Here is a 20,165-nt window from a genome sequence, read left to right on the forward strand (position 1 = left end):
AGAGGGTTCTGTGGTTTAGGCAGGGATCGGTGAATGAGGGCATCTTTGTAGTCAGTGAGGTGGAGTTTGTAAGCTTCAAGGTGGACTGTGAGAGATGATTTCTTTATAAGTCGTTCGAGTTGGCGACCAATCAACATTTCCACTGGGAATTGTTTTGCTCTGGTGTACATGATAGACTGAAGAGATGTAACAGTGAGATACTGTTGCACTCTGCATGAATAACTTGCTAAATGTATAAATTGTCAGTAACCACTCCATATTAATCCAATGTATTGATTTACACTGTCCAGGAAGATGCTTGTGATGACTCTGCACTGCATTCAGGCTGGATTGCCACTTTGGGACCGAAGAAAGAATAGAAAGTTGGCTCCGTAAACCATGTAGGTATTCATAGCAGCTGCTTTACATAATGTTCGTAAGCCGTGTCTGTATATCTCTAGACAGATGTTCATATTCAGAAAGACTTTGTTATATTGACAACTGCCTTCATACAACAAGATTGGTTGGATAAACTTGCTCTGCAATCTTTCCATATTCATTTTTTCTGTTCTGTTCTACCTGCTTCATTGCAGGCTGATTTCTGACTCTGACATTTGACACCTCTGCTGCTTCTTCCACAAAGTTAGCTATTTAGTGTATGTATCCCGGGGTGGCACAGTGTGTAAGAGCAGCACAGTGGCGCAGTAGTAGTATTGCTGCCTTACAACTCCAGAGACCCGGGTTCGATGCTGACGAGAAGGGCTTATATGGAGATTGTATGTTCTCCCCGTGAACTGTGTGGGTTTTCTCCAGGTGCTCTGGTTTCCACCTACACTGGAGGTTTGTAGGCTTGGTAAAATTGTAATTGGATAGTGTTAGTGGGTGGGAATCGCTCGTTGGTGCTGACTCAGTGGGCTGAAGGGCCTGTTACTGTACTGTATCTCTAAACTAAACTAATCTGTGAGGATGAGGTTCTGAGTGGAGACAAGTGGTCTTAATGATTGGTAGGATATGGGAATGAATTTTATGATCGGTCTGAAGTGGTATGTTCTTTCTACCTGAGCACAGCTTAGGTCAAATGTTTGAGAGCATTCTTACTCTGAGGAACAATGTCTGCAGTCTGCAGTCTGCCTCCACCTTTTATTGAATCTTTCCTTTCTTTACATTCTGGAGCCTATTCTAAGCTTTCTCCGTTTTGATTAAACATTGGAAAATTTGAACACTTGCAGATGCTGGAATTTTGAAACAAAATTGTTGGTAATAGTCTCTTTGTTGGTAATGTCATAATCTGACGAGGTGTAAAATATACAGTATGCTGTTGGCAAACTATCCACAGTGTAACATTTGTGGAAAGAAAAACAGAGTTAACAGTTCAGGTTAAAGACCCTTCATCTAAACGTTGGCAAAGGGTCTTTGATCTGAAACGTTCACTGATGGAAAGTCATTGACAAGAAAGTTAGTAATATTTATCCAGAAACTCTTAATTCTACTGATTATGTTTGCACCATATACGCTTATGCATCAGATGTACAGTATTGGAATAATTTGTTTTAGTTGAGACTGTGCATAATGCAGCAAATAGTACACCCGCTTGTCTGGTATCACCAATTTAACGATAATGCTCTTTCATTAATTAAAATACTAAGATGTATCACTTGAAATTCACTACAACAGTATGTATTTTGTTAGATAAAGCAGAATAAAATGGAAAATAGTGTCTGAAATGAGGTTTGAGTAACAAAGTGCGTTTAGTCACTTCAATTAGATTGCGCACTAGATAACTAGTGATAAATCTTTGCTCACATAACTACAACACATTTTTAGCATTTTTGATGCTTCCAAAATTCTCCTACTATGTTTATGTTGCATTTCCAAATAAACTAAATTTATAATTTGACTCTTTTCACTGCAACTAATCAGCTAAACGTGTCTGAAAATTCTAATCTTCTTCTGCAGCCCTTCCCACCAGAAAAGTGGCAAACAAGGACAAATGCAGCTAATTACATCCACAATTACTGTTCTTGTCATTACATAGACTATAATCAACAGTGCTCATCTTGACTCTTGTACTCTGGTTATTGAAGTGAGCTTCCTCCATCACAAATATAGCACTTTTGTAAACCCTGAGGATGCCTCTGATTTCCTCCCAAATCCCAAGAACATATGGATGGGTAGATAGATAGATAGATAGATAGATAGATAGATAGATAGATAGATAGATAGATAGATAGATAGATAGATAGATAGATAGATAGATAGATAGATAGATAGATAGATAGATAGATAGATAGATAGATAGATAGATAGATAGATAGATAGATAGATAGATAGATAGATAGATAGATAGATAGATAGATAGATAGATAGATAGATAGATAAGGTCAGTCAGTATTATGGTTGAGGTGTTCTGGATGTCCTAAAGCATTTGAAGGTAGATACATCTCCCATGCCTGATCAGATATATCCGAGGACAACGTGAGAAGCTTGAGAAAAAATTGTAGGAGTCGTAGCTGAAATATATGAATCATCGTTAGATGACTGGAGGGTGGCTAATGTTTTTGCCTCTATTTAAGAAGGGCTGCAAGAAAAAACTTGGGAACTATAGACCTGTGAGCCTAACAGTTACCGGTGAGGATTCTGAAGGGTGATATATATGCATTTAGATAGACTGGCAGATTTGGGATAGTTAGCATGGTTTTGTACTTACAAACTTGAATGAATTTTTAAAAGAAATAACCAAGAAAGTTGAGAGGGCAAGGCCATAAATATTGTTGAAATGGGCTTCAGCAAGGCCTTTGATAAAGTTCTGCATTGTATGCTGCACTGGAAGATTAGATCGTACGGGATCCAGGCACAGCTTGCAGAAACAGCTTCTCGGGAGGAAGCGAAGGGTGGTGGTGGAAGGTTGTTTTTCAGACTGTAGGCCGATGACGGTCTTCCTCAGGGATCGGTGTGAAGCCCATTGTCGTTAGTTGTTCATATCAACAATTTGGATGATAATGTACAAGGCATGATTAGTATGTTTGTAGATGACATTCTTAATGACATTACCTTCTTTAGTTGACACTAAAGTAGGTAGTATTGTCGGGAGTGAATATAGTTATCAAAAATTACAGCAGGATCTTGCCTATCTGGGCAAATGGGCTGAGGAATGGCTAGTAGAGTTTAATGCAGATAAGTGGGAGGTGTTTCATTTTTGGATTTCAAACCAGGACTGGACCTTCACAATGAATGGTAGAACCCTGAGAGGTGTGTGGAGCAGGAGTACAGGTACATTGTTCCCTGAAAGTGGCATCACTTGTAGCTAGGAGGGTAAAGAAGGCTTTTGGTACATTTGCTTTCATCGGTTATGGTATTGAGTATAGACATTGGAGTGTTATGTTACAGTTGTGCGAGTCACTTGTGAGACCGCATTTGGAGTATTATGTTCCTCAGTTTTGGTCACCCTGTTGTAAAGAAGGATGCCAATAAGCTAAAAAGAGTCCGGAGAAGGTTGTTGATGGATTCGAGCCTGAGCTATAGGGAAAGCTTGGGCAGGCTTGGACTTTATTCCCTGGAGCAGAGAAGGCTGAGGGGAGATCTTATGAAGGTGAAAAGATTCCAATTAAAATTAAACATTGACCAGTGATTTAAATTAAAAAATAAGTTAATTATATATTTTTGAAAGGAGTAACATATTATTTCTTTGTAAATATCTGACTCCACAAAACCTATAAATATTTCTTGAAGATTAGGTTACGTTGGCTTCCAAAATGTGGATGGTGCAAATGTTAGGGCTGTTGATAGCATTAGCAGGTCATGTTTACATTTCAGACTGAAATATAACACTCCTTTGAGCTAAGTTTCCAGTAACATAATACCTAAATGTGAATACCATGTACAAAAGTATTTATACCTCTTTCAAAGGACATTGCACAATTTGACCATGTCAAAGATTCATAGCTACACAGAACAGAAACTGTCCGATCAATGTATTTGTCCACAGCGTCCATCAACCACCACGTTCCACTGATTAAAAAATTAATCCCATATTTTATTCTTTCATATTCAGTTCCACCCCCGCCCCCACCATATTCTACAACTCACCTACACACTGGGAGCAATTTACAGTGACCTGCCAAACCACGAGTTTTTGGGATAGGGGAGGAGACTGCAACACCCTTGTGGAAACCCACAGGGAGATTCCGCAAGCTCCACAGACACAGCAATCATGTCATTATTCATCACTTATGATTCAAACTATTTCATCCTGCCACAGTAAAGCATATTATGGCAGATTATTTGTCTACAAACTACAGGCAATCTGCTGTAGCCAGATAGGACATGGAAGGACAGGCAGCACGGTAGCATGACAGTAGCTGCTGCCTTACAGTGCCAGAAACCAAGGTTCGATACTGACTACGGGTGCTGTCTATACGAATATTCCACTCTCCACCAATTCCAATATTGGTGGCCAGTGGGGGGGGGGGGGGGGGGGGGGGCTTTCTGGAGCGCTGGTGTGGGTGTTGTTTGCAAATTACCACCGCCAACAGCCATTTGCAGTGCGGGAACGTCGGAACTCGTGGACGTACCTTAGCGACTCGTAACGCTAACGGCAGGTACTCGGGAAACATGTTAACTCATGAAAATTTTTCATCATGTTGAAAGATTTCCACGAGTCAAATTTACTCTTGAAGGAAAAATATGACACTTTTAAACTCGTTTTAATACCGTAGTAGCCCATGAGTTTACTGTAGAGACTCGTGAGTATCTCGTGGGTTTGGCCTGAGTGCCAGAAGTGAAATGTTGAAGATTAGTCAGATCTTAATTGAAAATTTTCAGTGAAGGAGCAAAAAGCACTCACCTGGGATCTGAGAAACAGTGGCAAAAAGAATGAACCATGCAGTGTGGGGAAAGCCGCATTGTGAGAGTTAATTTACATAGAAACATAGAAACATAGAAAATAGGTGCAGGAGGAGGCCATTTTGCCCTTCGAGCCAGCACCACCATTCATTGTGATCATGGCTGATCATCCACAATCAGTAACCTGTGCCTGCCTTCTCCACATATCCCTTGATTCCGTGACAATAAACTAAACTAAACTTTACATCTTGTATCTGTGCACTGTGGATGGCCTGATTCTAGTCATGTATAGTCTTTCTGCTGACTGGTAAAGCACAGAACAAACAAAAACTTCTCACTGTACCTCGGTTTACGTGATAATAAAATAAACAAAGTATTCATCACAGTGCTGATCTCAGGCAGCTGATGGTGTGAAATCCAAAATACTGGCACTGTGGCCAGCGGTGGAGTTGCTGCCTTACAGCGCCAGAGACCCGGGTTCAATCTTGACTACCGGTGCTGTCTGTACGGGGTTTGTACGTTCTCCCCGTAACTGTGGTTTGTACATTTTCCCCGGGAGCTCCAGTTTCCTCCCACATTCCAAAGACATACAGGTTTGTAGGTTACACAAAAATGCTGGAGAAACTCAGCGGGTGCAGCAGCATCTATGGAGCAAAGGAAATAGGCAACGTTTTCGGGCCAAAACCCTTCTTCAGACTAATGGCGGTTGGCGGGGAGAAGAAAGGAAAAAGGAGGAGGAGGAGTCCGAGGGCTGAGGGATGGGAGGAGGAAATTTTCCATTAAGACCCTAACAAAATTGGGAGAATTCAATATTCATGCCCGCAGGATGCAGATTACCCAAGCGGAATATGAGGTGCTGTTCCTCCAATTTCTGGTGTTGCTCACTCTGGCCATGGAGGAGACCCAGGACAGAGAGGTCAGACGGGGAATGGGAGGGGGAGTTGAAGTGCTGAGCCACCGGGAGGTCAGGTAGGTTCTTGCGGACCGAGCGGAGGTGTTCGGCGAAACGATCGCCCAGCCTCCGCTTAGTCTCGCCTATGTAGATCAGCTGACATCTAGAGCATGTCCACACATCGGTAGTTGTTGTTGGCTCAAGAGTAACTCGGGAGTGGAACTTGGTAACTCGGGAGAGGAACTTGGTACATCGCAGAAATGAGAAGTAAACGGCAAACTTAGACATACACGTGGGAACTCATTTATACTCGTGAACATAAACTTGGAATCTCGTAGACAACCACGAGTTTGATTTTTTCTTTCACTCGGGATCACTCGTGGGTGGACTCGCACCGTGAGACAGGGCCACAAGGAGTACTTTAGAAGCTAAAAGGTCTGAAGGTGGATAAGCCATCCCAGGGTTCTGAAAGAGGTGGTTTTAGAGATTGTGGAGGCATTAGTAGTGATCTTTCAAGAATCACTAGAGTCAGGAGAGGTTCCAGAGGATTGGAAAATTGTAAATATCACTCCATTATTCAAGGAGGGAGCAATGCAGAAGAGTGGAAATTATAAGCTGGCTAGCCTGACTTCAGTGATTGGTCAGATTTTAGAATCCATATAAAGGATGAGGTTTCTGAGTACTAAGATGGTCATGATCAAGTAGGCTGAAGTCAGCATGGTTTTGTGAAATGGAAATCTTACATGATGAACCTATTGGAATTCTATGAGGAAGTAAATAGCAGGACAGACAAAGGAGAGTTGCTGACTGTTGTTTATCTGGAATTTCAGAAGGGCTTTTATAAAGTGCTACACGTGAGGCTGCTAAAGAAGATGAGAGCACATGATACGGGGGGGAGATGCTGGCATGGATAGCAGGTTGGCTGGATGGCAGAAGGCAAAAGTAGGAATAAAGGGGCTTGTTCTGGTTGGCTACCAGTGACTGGAGGTGTTCCGCAGGGGTTAGTGCGGGGCTGCTATTATTCACATTGTATTGCAATGATTTGGATGATATCTGCAAACTTTGTGGCCTAGTTTGCAGATGGTACAAAAATAGGTGGAGGGGCAGGAAGTGTAGAGAAAGTAGGGACTCTGCAGGAGGACTTGGATAGATTGGGAGAGTGAGCCTAGAAGTGGAAGATGGATTACAGTGCAGCAAAGTGTGGAGTCATGCATTTTTGTAGTAGGAATGAAGATGTAGCCTATTTTCTAAATGGGGAGAGAATTCACAAATCAGAGGTATAAAGGAACTTGGGTGTGCTGGTGTAGGATTACCATTGAAACATAGAAACATGGAAAATAGGTGCAGGAGGAGGCCATTCGGCCCTTCGAGCCAGCACCGCCATTCATTGTGATCATGGCTGATCGTCCCCAATCAATAACCCGTGCCTGCCTACTCCCCATATCCCTTGATTCCACTAGCCCCTAGAGCTCTATCTCACTCTCTCTTAAATCCATCCAGTGATTTGGCCTCCACTGCCCTCTGTGGCAGGGAATTCCACAAATTCACAACTCTCTGGGTGAAAACGTGGAGAAGCTTGATTTTGCCACCAAAGTGGATAACCTTGCATTTATCTATATTATACTGCATCTGCCACGCATCTGCCCACTCACTCAACCTGTCCAGGTCACCCTGCAACATCCTATTCACAGTTCACACTGCCACCCAGCTTTGTGTCATCCGCAAACTTGCTTGTGTTGCTCCTAATACCCTCTTCCAAATCATTAATATATATGGTAAACAGTTGCGGCCGCAACAACGAGCCTTGCGGCACTCCACTCACCACTGCCTGCCATTCTGAAAAGGACCCGTTCACTCCTACTTTTTGCTTCCCGTCTGCCAACCAATTTTCTATCCATGTCCACACCCTACCCCCAATACCATGTGCTCTAATTTTAGTCACCAGTCTCCCGTGCGGGACCTTATCAAAGTCTTTCTGAAAGTCTAGATACACTACATCCACTGGCTCCCCTTCATCCATTTTACTTACCACACCTCAAAAAATTACAGAAGATTAGTCAAGCATGATTTTCCTTTCATAAATCCATGCTGACTTGGACTAATCCTTTTACAGCTATCCAAATGCCCCATTATTACCTCTTTAATAATTGATTCCAGCATCTTTCCCACCACAGAAGTCAGGCTAACTGGTCTGCAATTCCCCGTTTTCTCTGTCGCTCCTTTCTTGAAAAGTAGGATAACATTAGCTATCCTCCAATCCACAGGAACTGATCCTGAATCTATTGAACATTGGAAAATGATCACCAATGCATCCACTATTTCTGGAGCCACCTCCCTGAGGGATGCAGTCCATCAGGCCCAGGGGATGTATCATCCTTCAGTCCCATTAGCCTACCCAATACAATTTCTCACCTAATGAAAATTTATTTCAGTTCCTCTACCCCCTTAGATCCTCTGTCCTCCAGTACTTCTGGGAGATTGTTTGTGTCTTCCTTAGTTAGTGGATGTAAAAAGGGTGTTTCCAGTAGGGGGGGGGGAGCCCAGGACCAGAGGCAATGCCTCAGAATAAAAGGATGTATCTTTAGAAAGGAGATTATGAGTCTAGTCTGAGGGTGGTGAATCTGTGGAATTCATTGCCACAGAAAGCTGTGGAGGCCAAGTCAATGGATATTTTTTAAGGCAGAGATTGATAAATTCTTATGGGGTTATGGGGCGAAGGTGGGAGAATGAGGAAGTATAGAACAGCCATAATTGAATGGTGGAGTAGACTTGATGGGCCGAATGGTCTAATTCTGATCCTATAACTTATGAACATGAACTATCTCTTCCAGACTTTCAGATCTTGCTCTTGTATCCTGCCCTCTCATAAAGATCCATCTAGGAAGTTCTATTGACACAAATAACTGCATCTTACACTAGTCGTTCTTGTGATCATAAATAATCACTGCCACTGTATTGTTTCTAAATTGGTTTTAGGAAAACTTAGGAGAATCTTAAGAAAACTTAGTCCAATTAGTGCAAGGTTGTCAGCAGGCAACTTGGATATCTGGCTTTAATTTGTTCTCTCTGAGAATTAACATGTAAATGGTAGAAATGAAATGCACAACTTTCCATTGGTCTAACAGGAATGCAGTTTACTTGGCAAAATCCCTATAACTACCACATTGGAATATCCATCCTGTAAGGATATAATAATTGTAGGAATAGATAGGAAACTGATTACAAGAAAGTTACTGACACAGCTATTACACCCCCAATATCTGGTCCCTGCATCATGCAAGTTCTGCATTGTCCATAACTGCTAATAACTAAAGATGTAGACAGGAGGTTGGGTCCATCTTTGTCATGGGGAATCAATGTATTTCTCCACTGCTTATATCAATAACATGCTGGTTTGAAAAAGTGGTTGCTGGTTAAATGATTTTACAAATTCTATGATTGGCTTGATCAGACCGCGCTTCCTCCGTCCACGCTGAACTCCGAAGTGTTGTTGACTCGTTCTACAGGGATGCCTGATTACCAAGGGGGCAGACTGAAGACCCTTCTTCTGCACCGTTTTCGGCCCACCGAGTCCACACCGACCACCGATCACCCGTACAATCTAGTTCCATGCTATTCCATTTTCTCATCGACTCCCTACACACTAGGAGCAATTTTACAAACACACACGTCTTTGAGATTTGGGAGGAACCCGGCGGACACGGAGAACGTGCAAACTCCACACAGACAGCACCCGAAATCAGTATCGAACCCATGTCTCTGGCGCAGTGAAGCAGCAGGTCTTCCAGCTGCGCCCCTGTGCCACTGCCTGTGATTTCCTAAAGTTCTTCAACCGGTAGAAGAAACGCTGTTCCAAAAACGCTGGATCCTTTCATAATTGTTAATTTCCGTAAGCGGTTTGTGCAAAGTTTGGGGCAAACACGCTCTGTATTTTCATTTATTGGATACAATTCAGGAAAACGCCATATATTAGCACAACGTCCAAATTAAGTTTCTGGTTTTGTCTTTAAAACCAGCGACGATTAGGAAACGGTAACGCATTTTACACGTGTTTGTACTTTCTGCTGATGCTGAGTTCCTCGCCCAAATGTTCCATCTGGTGGAAGTTTCTGATGACCACAGAAACATGTCACATGTTTTCCGTGCAAAGTCTCTGGACACATGATGATGATTGGATTAATCGCTGAAGAATTCCTCCAAAACTACTGACATAGCTTCTCTAAATTTATCCTGATACGAGAAAACGATAGTTAATCCCACAACCAAATCCACCCGTCGTGCTTCCCAAAGTCCAAATAGGGACCAGGCTTGCTGCACAGGCAATAAAAGGGGTATATAAATTGCCTGACAGTACATTGGCGGCTTCTGGGGTGCAACCAACGGGTCTCTTCCTCCCTGACTTTCTTCACGCTAATCGGGAGTTTATGGTATAATTATACACGATAAAATTTGCCGTGTTGTAAATTAGTTGTTCACATATTCCGTTATGCATAACATGATGGATCTGTATTGGTTTTCGTTTGCGATTATATTCTGAGACGGTATTTGTATAATGTCTCCGATGAAATGAAATTAATTTACAAACCCTGTGGTTATCATTTCCAAAATGTGCCTCTCGGTTTTAATAATCACGGCGGTTCCTCTTTATTTCTGTTATCTGATTGCAGATTGTTACCGCATCTTTGGATGAAGAAGAATCGGCGGAATCAGACAAGTTGCATTGCGTGAAAGGTAAAATAACCGTTAGTATAGAATTAAATAGGAAATTTGATTATTCATTTTTCAAATATAAGCCATGAAGATCAATTGCAATGTTACACGTTGTGACTGACACACTGATTGTCCTTCAAACAGCTGGTTAAGAAATGACCTTCACAGGGTCCTGTATCACTATTAGTATAATCAACTGTATCATCTTATATATCCTACTGCGCAGAACGCGAGCGTTTTCCTGAATTTACATCAGCGCAGAAATTAGTCAATATTTAAAAAAATCTCAAAGCGGGAATCGTTAGATTGAAGTAACTTCTGTTAACGTGCTCAGATAATTGTGGAAACTTTCCAAATGTTGCATTGTGTTCCACATCTTAATAAAATATAGACAGGTACATTTGAACAAATTTGATATACCTTAAAGAACATTACGTGCTGACAACTGTGCAAGTTCGGGCCGTGTTTAAATAAGATGCCTGCGCGATCGAGAGTCTCCGTTATCAATGGTACCAGATCATTGTTAATGTCATGAGATGGGACGGATGACGATCAAAGAAGCATTGGTTGGTGATAAACTGAGGTATCTCTGGATGAACTAAAAGTTGATGAAATGGCAGTAATGTGATTTCCACTGAATATAAAGTTTATACAGTAAACATCATCCCGGTGTGACACAGCCTTAACTGAGGGAAAGTATTCTGCCCACTGGTATTCTGCCCTACATCCTGCCAAAACAACGTCAATCTTCCCAGCAATGAATTTTATTGGCCACTTATTAAAATTTTATCAACTTAGGTAGGTAATGGTAGGCACAAAATGCTGGAGTAACTCAGCGGGGGAGACAGCATCTCTGGAGAGAAGGGTCGAGACCCTTCTTCAGACTGGTGTCAGGGGAGGGGGCGGGATAAAGATAGAATGTAGACGGAGACTAAGACTAGTGGGAGAACTGGGAAGGGGATGGAGAGAGAAAGCAAGGGCTATCTGGAGTTAGAGAAGTCAATGTTCATACCGCTGGGGTGTAAACTACCCAACCAAAATATGAGGTGCTGTTCCTTCTAGTTGTGCTGGGCATCACTCTGACAATGGAGGTCGTCCAAGACAGAAAGGTCAGATTGGGAATAATAGAGGGAGTTGAAATGCTGAGCCATCGGGAGATCAGGTAGGTTAATACGGACTGAGCAGCGGTGTTCAGTGAAACGATCGCCGAGCCTGCGCTAGGTCAGGTAATGTATGTCTTTAACAAATTCATGCTAATTTTGTTGTTTTTGTATATTTTCCCACTGCTCAGGTTCAAATGACTTTCATTGCTGGGTTTATCCCTAAAGGTGGAAAGATTATTTTTTTCTTGTTCAAAAGGGTGTTGGAAAAAAATCTGAATGGAAAACTTAAAACTGGAAAGAGTGCAGATAAGATTTGAGGATGTTACCCAGACTCAAGGGCTGAGTTAGAGGGAGAGGTAGGACAGGCTAGCATTTTATTACTTGGAACATATGAGGGGTGATGCTATAGAGGTGTATAAATCATGAGGGTCATAGATAAGGTACACAAAAATGCTGGAGAAACTGGGGGGGGGGAGAAGAAAGGAAAGAGGAGGAGGAGGTGGAGGAGCCCGAGGGCTGAGGGAGAGATAGGAAGGGGAGGAGACAGCAAGGGCTAACAAAATTGGGAGAATTCAATGTTCATGCCACCAGGATGCAGACTTCCCTAGCGGAATATGAGGTGCTGTTCCTCCAATTTCCGGTGCTGCTCGCTCTGAGGAGATCCAGGACAGAGAGGTCGGATACGGAATGGGAGGGGGAGTTGAAGTGCTGAGCCACCGGGAGGTCAGGTTGGTTAGTGCGGACCGAGCGGAGGTGTTCGGCGAAACGATCGCCAGCTGATCTACATCGGTGTGACCAAGCAGATGTAGAAGTACACCGATGTAGATCAGCTGACATCGAGAGCAGCGGATGCAATAGATGATGTTGGAAGAGATGCAGGTGAACCTCTGTCGCACCTGGAACGACTGCTTGGGTCCTTGAATGGAGTCGAGGGGGGAGATAAAGCGACAAGTGTAGCATGTCTTGTGGTTGCAAGGGAAAGTGCCCGGGGAGTGAGTGGTACGGGAGGGTAGGGAAGAATTGACAAGGGAGTTACGGAGGGAGCGCTCTTTGCGGAAAGCAGACATGGGGGGAGATGGGAAGATGTTGCGAGTGGTGGGGTCACGTTGGAGGTGGCGAAACTGACGGAGGATTACTTGTTGTATGTGACGGCTAGTGGGGTGAAAGGTGAGGACCAGGGGGACTCTGCCCTTGTTGCGAGTGGGGGGATGGGGAGAGAGAGCAGCGTTACGTGGTATGGAAGAGACCCTGGTGCGAGCCTCATCCATGGTGGGAGAGGGGAACCCCCGTTCCCTGAAGAATGAGGGCATTTCAGATGCCCTGGTGTGGAACGCCTCATCCTGGGAGCAGATGCGGCGTAGACGGAAAAATTGGGAGTAGGGGAGGGAGTCCTTACAGGAAGCAGGGTGGGAAGAAGTGTAGTCCAGATAGCCGTGGGAGTCAGTGGGTTTATAATGGATGTCGGTCAGAAGTCTATCACCTGCGATGGAGATAGTGAGGTCAAGGAATGGTAGGGAAGTGTCGGAAATGGTCCAGGTGTATTTGAGTGCCGGATGGAAGTTAATGGTGAAGCGGATGAAGTCAGTCAGTTATGTCTGGGTGCAGGAGGTGGCACCAAAGCAGCCATCGATGTAGCGGAGGTAGAAGACGAGGATGGGGCCCTGGTACGTCTCGAACAAGGATTGTTCGACTTGCCCGACAAAGAGGCAGGCGTAGCTGGGGCCCATGCGTGTGCCCATAGCTACGCCTTGTATTTGGAGGAAATGGGAGGAGTCAAACGAGAAGTTATTGACAAAAGGACTTGAACTTTATTTTCGCCTTCCATCACAGTGAGGAATGTGGAGGAGTCACTGTGATGGATGTTTATGTTAAAATGTGTTTTTGAGTCTGTTGCTTTTTAAATTATATGACTGACCTGGCCAGTGAATTTCACTACACCAATTGGTGAATGTGACAATAAATGAACCTTATGAACCTTAAGGACCAACTCCGCTAGGCGGAGGAGAGTATCAGTGGCCGGGTATAGGTTGCTTCTCCGGTAAAGGAAGAACGGTAGGGCTTTGAGACCATCCTGGTGGGGGATGGAGGTGTAGAGTGACTGGACGTCCATGGTGAAGATGAGAGGATGAGAGCCTAGAGAATGAAATACGCGGAGATGACGGAGAGTGTCCGAGGTGTCTTGAACATAGGTAGGGAGGGATTTAACCAAGGGGGATAGGATGGAGTCAAGGTATGTGGAAATTAGTTCGGTAGGGCACGAACAGGCAGAGACGATGGGTCTACCGGGACAGTCAGGTTTGTGGATTTTGGGGAGAAGGTAAAATCATGCCGTGTGGGGCTGGGGAATGATGAGGTTGGAGGCTCGGTCGGGCAGGGCGTGGGAGGTGATGAAGTCGGTGATGGTGCTAAAGATAGTGGCCTGGTGATCGTCAGTGGGGTCATGGTCCAGGGGTAAGTAAGAGGAGGTGTCCGAGAGTTGGCGCGTGGCCTCAGCTTTGTAGAGATCGACGCGCCGGACTACCACGGCGGGTTTGATAACCCAGTCTGGGTTGTTGCGGAGTGAGTCGATGGCAGTACATTCAGGGGGGGAGAGATTGGAGTGAGACAGGGGAGTGGAGAAGTTGAGGCGGTTGATGTCGTGAAGGCAGTTTTGGATAAAAAGTTCTAAAGCCGGAGGGCCACGAGGGGGGGTCCACGAGGAGGGGGTGCGTTGGAGACGGGAAAAGGGATGTTACCATGGTCCCATAGAAGAACGCAGTGACGCGGAGGCGACGGTAGAAGAGCTCCAAGTCGTAGTGGGCACGGAACTCATTGAGGTGGGGACGAAGGGAGACAAAGGTAAGACCTCTGCTGAGGACAGACCGTTCTGTGTCGGAGAGGGGGAGGTCAGGGGCGATGGTGAATACCCGGCAGGGATGGGGGTTGGGGCTGGAGGAAGGCAGGTGGGTGGACTGAGGATGAGGTGATGTGTGGTGGGATGGTCAGGTCATCGATAAGGTGGATGCACACAGTCTTCCTAGTGTTGGGGAACTAGAGTACATAGGTTTAAAGTGAGAGTGGAAAGATTTAAAAGGGAACCTGGGGGCAACTTTTTTGTGGTATGCATGTGAACTGAGCATCCAGTGGAAATGGTTGAAGCAGGTAAAGTAAAGGCATTTAAAAGACGTTTGGACAGGGTACTTTGACAGGGAATCTCTAGAGGGATGGATGCAATTTGAAGTTGCTTAGCTGGGCATCTTGGCCTCAAAGAAGCAGCTAATATCATCAAAGATTCACACCAGCCTGCCCATGCTCTCATCACGCTGATACCACATGTGCCGAGAAATTGCAGACAGCTGCAGGTCTAATAAGGTTGTTGTAGTAGGGGATTTCAACTTTCCCAATATAGACTGGGAAAATCATAGCGTGAAGGGTTTAGATGGGGTGCAATTCCTCAAAAGTGTTCAGGAGAGTTTTCTTAAACAGTATGTGGAGGCCCTCTCATGTGAGAGGGGAACACTGGATCCTGTATTGGAATATTGGGAAGGGCAAGTTAATGAAGTGTGTGTGGAGGAGCCTTTTGGGACCAGTGACCACAGTTCAATTAGGTTTAAGATAGGTATGGATAGGGACAGAGAGGGTCCACATGTTAAAATGCTCAACTGGGGTAAGGCCAACTTTGAGGGTATGAGAGAAGGTCTCGCTCAAGTTGATTGGAGCAGGTTATTTGATGGGAAAGGAACATCAGCCAAGTGGGATGCTTTTAAAAGTGTGCTGACAAAAGCTCAGGATACGCACATCCCCGTTAGAGTGAAAGGCAAAACAAACAAACGTAAGGAAGCTTGGCTGACGAGGGAAATTGAGACGTTAGTCAAAAACAAGAAGGATGCATGGGACAGGTATAGGCAGCTGGGATCAAATGCATCCCTGGAGGAGTTTCGGGAGCTAAGGAGTAAACTAAAAAAGGAAATTAGAAGGGCAAAAAGGGGCCAGGAGATTGCTCTGGTGAGTAGCATTAAGGACAATCCCAAAATAATTTATAAATACATAAGGGGAGAAGGGTAATTAGAGAGAGAGTGGGACCTCTCAAGAATCAAAGCAGTCACCTCTGTGTGGAGCCACAGAAGATGGGCAAGGTACTAAATTAGTTTTTCTCCTCTGTATTTACCGAGGAGATAAACAGTTGGACGGAGGAAATTGGAGCAGTCGCTGGAAGTGGCTTGAGAGCAGTCAGTGTTACTGCTGAAGAAGTACTGAAGGTACTGTGGTGTTTGAAGGTAGACAAATCTCCATGCCTGATCTGATATATCCGTGAACATTGTGGGAAACTAGAGAGGAAATTGCGGGAGCCCTGGTTCAAATTTACGAGTCGTCCTTAAATACAGGAGAAGTGCTGGAAGACTGGAGGGTGGCAAATGTTGTACCTCTTTTCAAGAACGGCTGCAAGGAAAATGCTGGGAACTATAGGCCGGTGAGCTTAACATCTGTCGTTGGTAAATTACTGGAGAGGGTAATGGTGGAAGGTTGCTTCTCAGACTGGATGCCTGTGACTAGTAGTGTTCCCCAGGGATCGGTGCTGGGCCCGTTACTGTTTGCCATCTACATCAATGATTTGGATGAGAACATACAGGGCAAGATTAGCAAGTTTGCTGATGATACAAAAGTTAGTGGTTTTTCAGATAGTGAAGATGGTTGTGAAAGATTGCACCAGGGTCTGGATCGATTGGCCAGGTGGGCGGAGGAATGGTTGATGGAATTTAATACAGAGAAGTGTGAGGCGTTGCATTTTGAGACGTTGAACAAGGACTTACACAGTAAATGGTAGACCTCTGGGTAGTGTTGTAACAAGCTGCCAGAGGTGGTAGTTGAGGCTAGGACTATCCCTTCGTTTAAGAAACAGTTAGACAGGGACATGGATAGGACAGGTTTGGAGGGACATGGACCAAGCGCAGGCAAGTGGGACTAGTGTAGCTAGGACATTGTTGGCGGGTGTGGGCGAGTTGGGCCGAAGGGCCTCTTTCCCCACTCTATTACTCTATGACTCTATGACTATGACCATTGGGAAAATAGTGTAAGAACCGAGACCCTCCAGATCCCATCAACCATCAGGTTTCTTTAACCACACTACACAACCCTAACTACAACCCTACCTCAGCCACAATTTACTATGGGTTTTGTTTTGGATGCATGATGTACTTCAGTTTGAACCATTATTTTCTGGTTACTTCGTGTGACAGATAATATATTTTGTTTTTGATTATTATATCATTATTTGTGTTATTGTGTTATTGTGTCAGTAAATCTGCAGCAAGAAAGAATGTCAATGTTCCATTCCTGGTGCATATGATATTTAAACAAACTTGACACTCTTGTCTTCACACTCTTATTCACCTCTTATTGGTCTTTTCTATGATAGTATCCACCTTCTCAATGATCTTATTGCAAACAACCAATTCCATACAAAGTTAATGAATTCCCTATCAATTATTTTCTTCCCATACACTTGTTCTGGAACAAAAGTGGTGTTGAAGAACCAGTGCAGTTTTTCATTGGTGAAGTTGACACACAGCTGCTCCAAGCTGTTGAAATGAAAATATTTACCTATTTCTGGTATTATTTATTAATTTATTACCTTTTAATGTTTGTTAATTTTAAGTAATTTATTGATATTTTTGTTTCTGTTTCTTTCCTGAAATATTCAAATCCAGCAATATTCATCAAACTAAAGAAATATCTGCATTTTTTGTGTCCAATTGTTGATCAATGTGGGGTTAACCATCCTTGAAAATTCTCTCGCATACGTTCACCTGGCATGGACGCGTGCTGAGTTGTAGACCTGAATGAGCCGACATCATAGTCTGCAACTAAAAGCACTCACAGCAATTCAATGTTCTAAAGATTTTCACACACACTGTAATATAACTCTTGACCTTTAGACACTAAGCTCATGGATAACAATAAATCTCTGAGTATAGACTACTTCGGGAGGCAACCTGGATGGCATATAACACAAAGTAAAGGGGAATTAACTTGGAAGATTGTAATTAAGGTTGCAAAATAATGTTGAATCTCTTTTAGAGATGATATCTTCCTTATTTATAATTTATCAAATATCCTGATACATTATTTAGAGTAATAACAAAGTGACCATGGGAAGAGGAACGTTTCATTTCTGTTTCGGTGAAAATTAAATATTATATTAAACTTATTTATTAGGCTTCAGATGAACAAGGTATTGCATTTTAAAACTTACTATGTCGACAGGATGTTAAAATCTATTAGCAACATTTGATTATTCTTGACATTAAGCAACTGCTATGTTTCTCATACTGCGAAATGGGATTGCAAGTTTAATTTCAGTTGTGTTTTGGAAAGGATTTTTTTCTGTTACCTTCTATTGTTAATTGAAGATTGTATAAATGATTTGATTGTGTCCTCTGCAAAACATAAATCAATATTTTTTTTGTTTGCCAAACATTTCAATGGTTGTGAGTGACTCTAAAAGTGCTTGAAAAATAAACCATTATAAAGTTTCTTGTAACATTACACTTCTAATATGAATATACCAATTTAAATTGCATCATAGGAATACCAGTGATGGCTTGAAAGTGTGAAAACAGCTGATCTGCTAGCTCACTATGCATAGAATGCCCTGATGAGGTAATTACAAAGTAAATTGGCCTACAGGATCACAATATTATGATGTAATCACAGGCCACCATAATGATTCTCTCCAGATTGAGGATGGCTCATTGCCATTCCAGTTCTGTGTGGTCTGAGGTGGCGGAAGAGGCCAATGTGAGAATTACAGACTTTTACATGGGTGAGACTGTTGGTGACTCTCAGGGTGATTGGGTAGGCAGTTCTGAGGCGTTTCCTCCACTGCTTAAGGTGGGGCATTGTGTACTCTAGATGCACAGCCTCAAGGCTGTCGATATCTGTGAACTCTGGCTTTGACGATTCAAAATGGTGAAAGGGATTTCGGAGTGGTAAATGAGACGTCGGGAAATGACTCTCAGTGAAGATTTTTTCTTGGCCCAAGCAGATTAAAATGATTATTTTTTCACCAAACTAAGAAATTATTACAGCTATTGGTGGATGGGACAATTTATTTTGTTTTTGCCATATAATTTAGCTTAGAGATACAGCGAGGAAACAGGCCCTTCGGCCCACTGGGTCCCCGCCGACCAGCGGACATTAACACTGTCCTACACCCACTGGGGACAATTTTTCATTTACCAAGCCAATTAACCTACAAACCTGTACTTCATTGGAGTGTGAGAGGAAACTGAAGATCTCAGAGAAAACCCACGCAGATCATGGGGTACAAACTCCATACAGACTGCACCCGTAGTCGGAATCGCACCCAGGTCTCTGGCGCTGCATTCGCTGTCAGGCAACAACTCTACGAGTGTACTGTAAGGCAGCAAGGCGTACAGTATACTCGTGTATAGTCTTTTCGCTGACTGGATAGCACGCAACATAAAACTTTTCACTTTACTCGGTACACGTGGCAATAATAAACTAAACTAAACTAAAACCAATTACATCTGGTCTGAATGTTTAAAATTTTAAAGTTAGTACCATTGAAGGTTAGGTAGATGGTATTTATAATAAATGAAGTTCTCTTTAAACATGTGTAAGAAATACTTGTTTTTGAAATATTTGTATCTATTACTTGGTATGTATACATGTATTTTTACTAGAGAAATTTTACCAGGAAGGTAATATCAAGGAAGAATCAAAAACATGTGATCTATATAAAGGGCAAGAGGATGACAAAGGGACTAAAATAATAACCCATGTGCGGATGCATAGCTAAAGTAACATTCTAAAAGGATACCTTGCTGCTTTCTTTACAAAGGAGAGGAAAAGTGGTGAAGCATTAGCTAAAGAGAAAATATGTAAAATATTGGATGGAATAAGCCATATAGAATAAGAGATATTAAGGGATTTGGCATCTTTGAAAGCAGCTAAATATATCCGGATAAAATCTTTAACCAAAGCTACTATATCCCAGGCTATTAAATAAAACAATGGGTATAATTTCAGAAGCTTAAACATTATTTTTTAATCTGCACTGTCTCTTGGAGTTGTGTGTAGTTGACTGAAAATTCCTCACCCAGGAGGAAACTACTCACACTGCCATCCAGCTTTGTGTCATCCGCAAACTTGGAGATGTCACATTTAATTCCCTAGTCTAAATCATTAATATATATTGTAAATGAATTTGGTGAACCTCAGCTGTACTCAACTTATATGTGTATCTTTTCTCAGTTTGGGAATCCAAGCTGTGCGCAATTTTCTAAATGCATTATCACAACGGTTAATACAATTGGAATATCAGGAATATCAGTCTTGTAATCAAATTCTCTTTTAATAAATTTGTAGGAAGGAAAATTTAATAAAGGCTGCCATCACACATGAAATGATCATTGGCTCAAAATATCTGGCTTAAGCGTCCTTAAAGGTGCGTATATCAACCCATCCTTGCGATCTTCACTCGGTGCTGCTCTTCACCATCTGCACTGCCTATTTTCTTGCTTTTTTCAATAGTCGAAATTTAGCATGCACCATTTCTATTTATTTTAGTAACTATCCCATTGTTATCCAAGGGTTCCAGATTTGGATTGACTTTCCTGTCTCTCCACGTAGCACTC

At 42.9% G+C, this 20,165-nt stretch overlaps 1 long non-coding RNA gene across 2 annotated transcripts; it reads left to right on the forward strand.

Moving 5' to 3' along the window:
* Window positions 1-296: 296 nt before the first annotated feature.
* On the forward strand, window positions 297-20,114 carry LOC116987842. Of its 2 annotated transcripts, none has more exons than XR_004415808.1 (3): window positions 297-380; window positions 10,381-10,444; window positions 19,897-20,114. It is a non-coding gene; the product is annotated as an uncharacterized LOC116987842 (long non-coding RNA). The 2 variants fall into 2 exon arrangements; XR_004415807.1 differs by lacking the exon at window positions 297-380 and adding an exon at window positions 10,082-10,140.
* Window positions 20,115-20,165: the final 51 nt, after the last annotated feature.

Source organism: Amblyraja radiata, chromosome 26, assembly GCF_010909765.2.
Source record: "Amblyraja radiata isolate CabotCenter1 chromosome 26, sAmbRad1.1.pri, whole genome shotgun sequence".
NCBI classification, from domain to species: Eukaryota; Metazoa; Chordata; class Chondrichthyes; order Rajiformes; family Rajidae; genus Amblyraja; species Amblyraja radiata.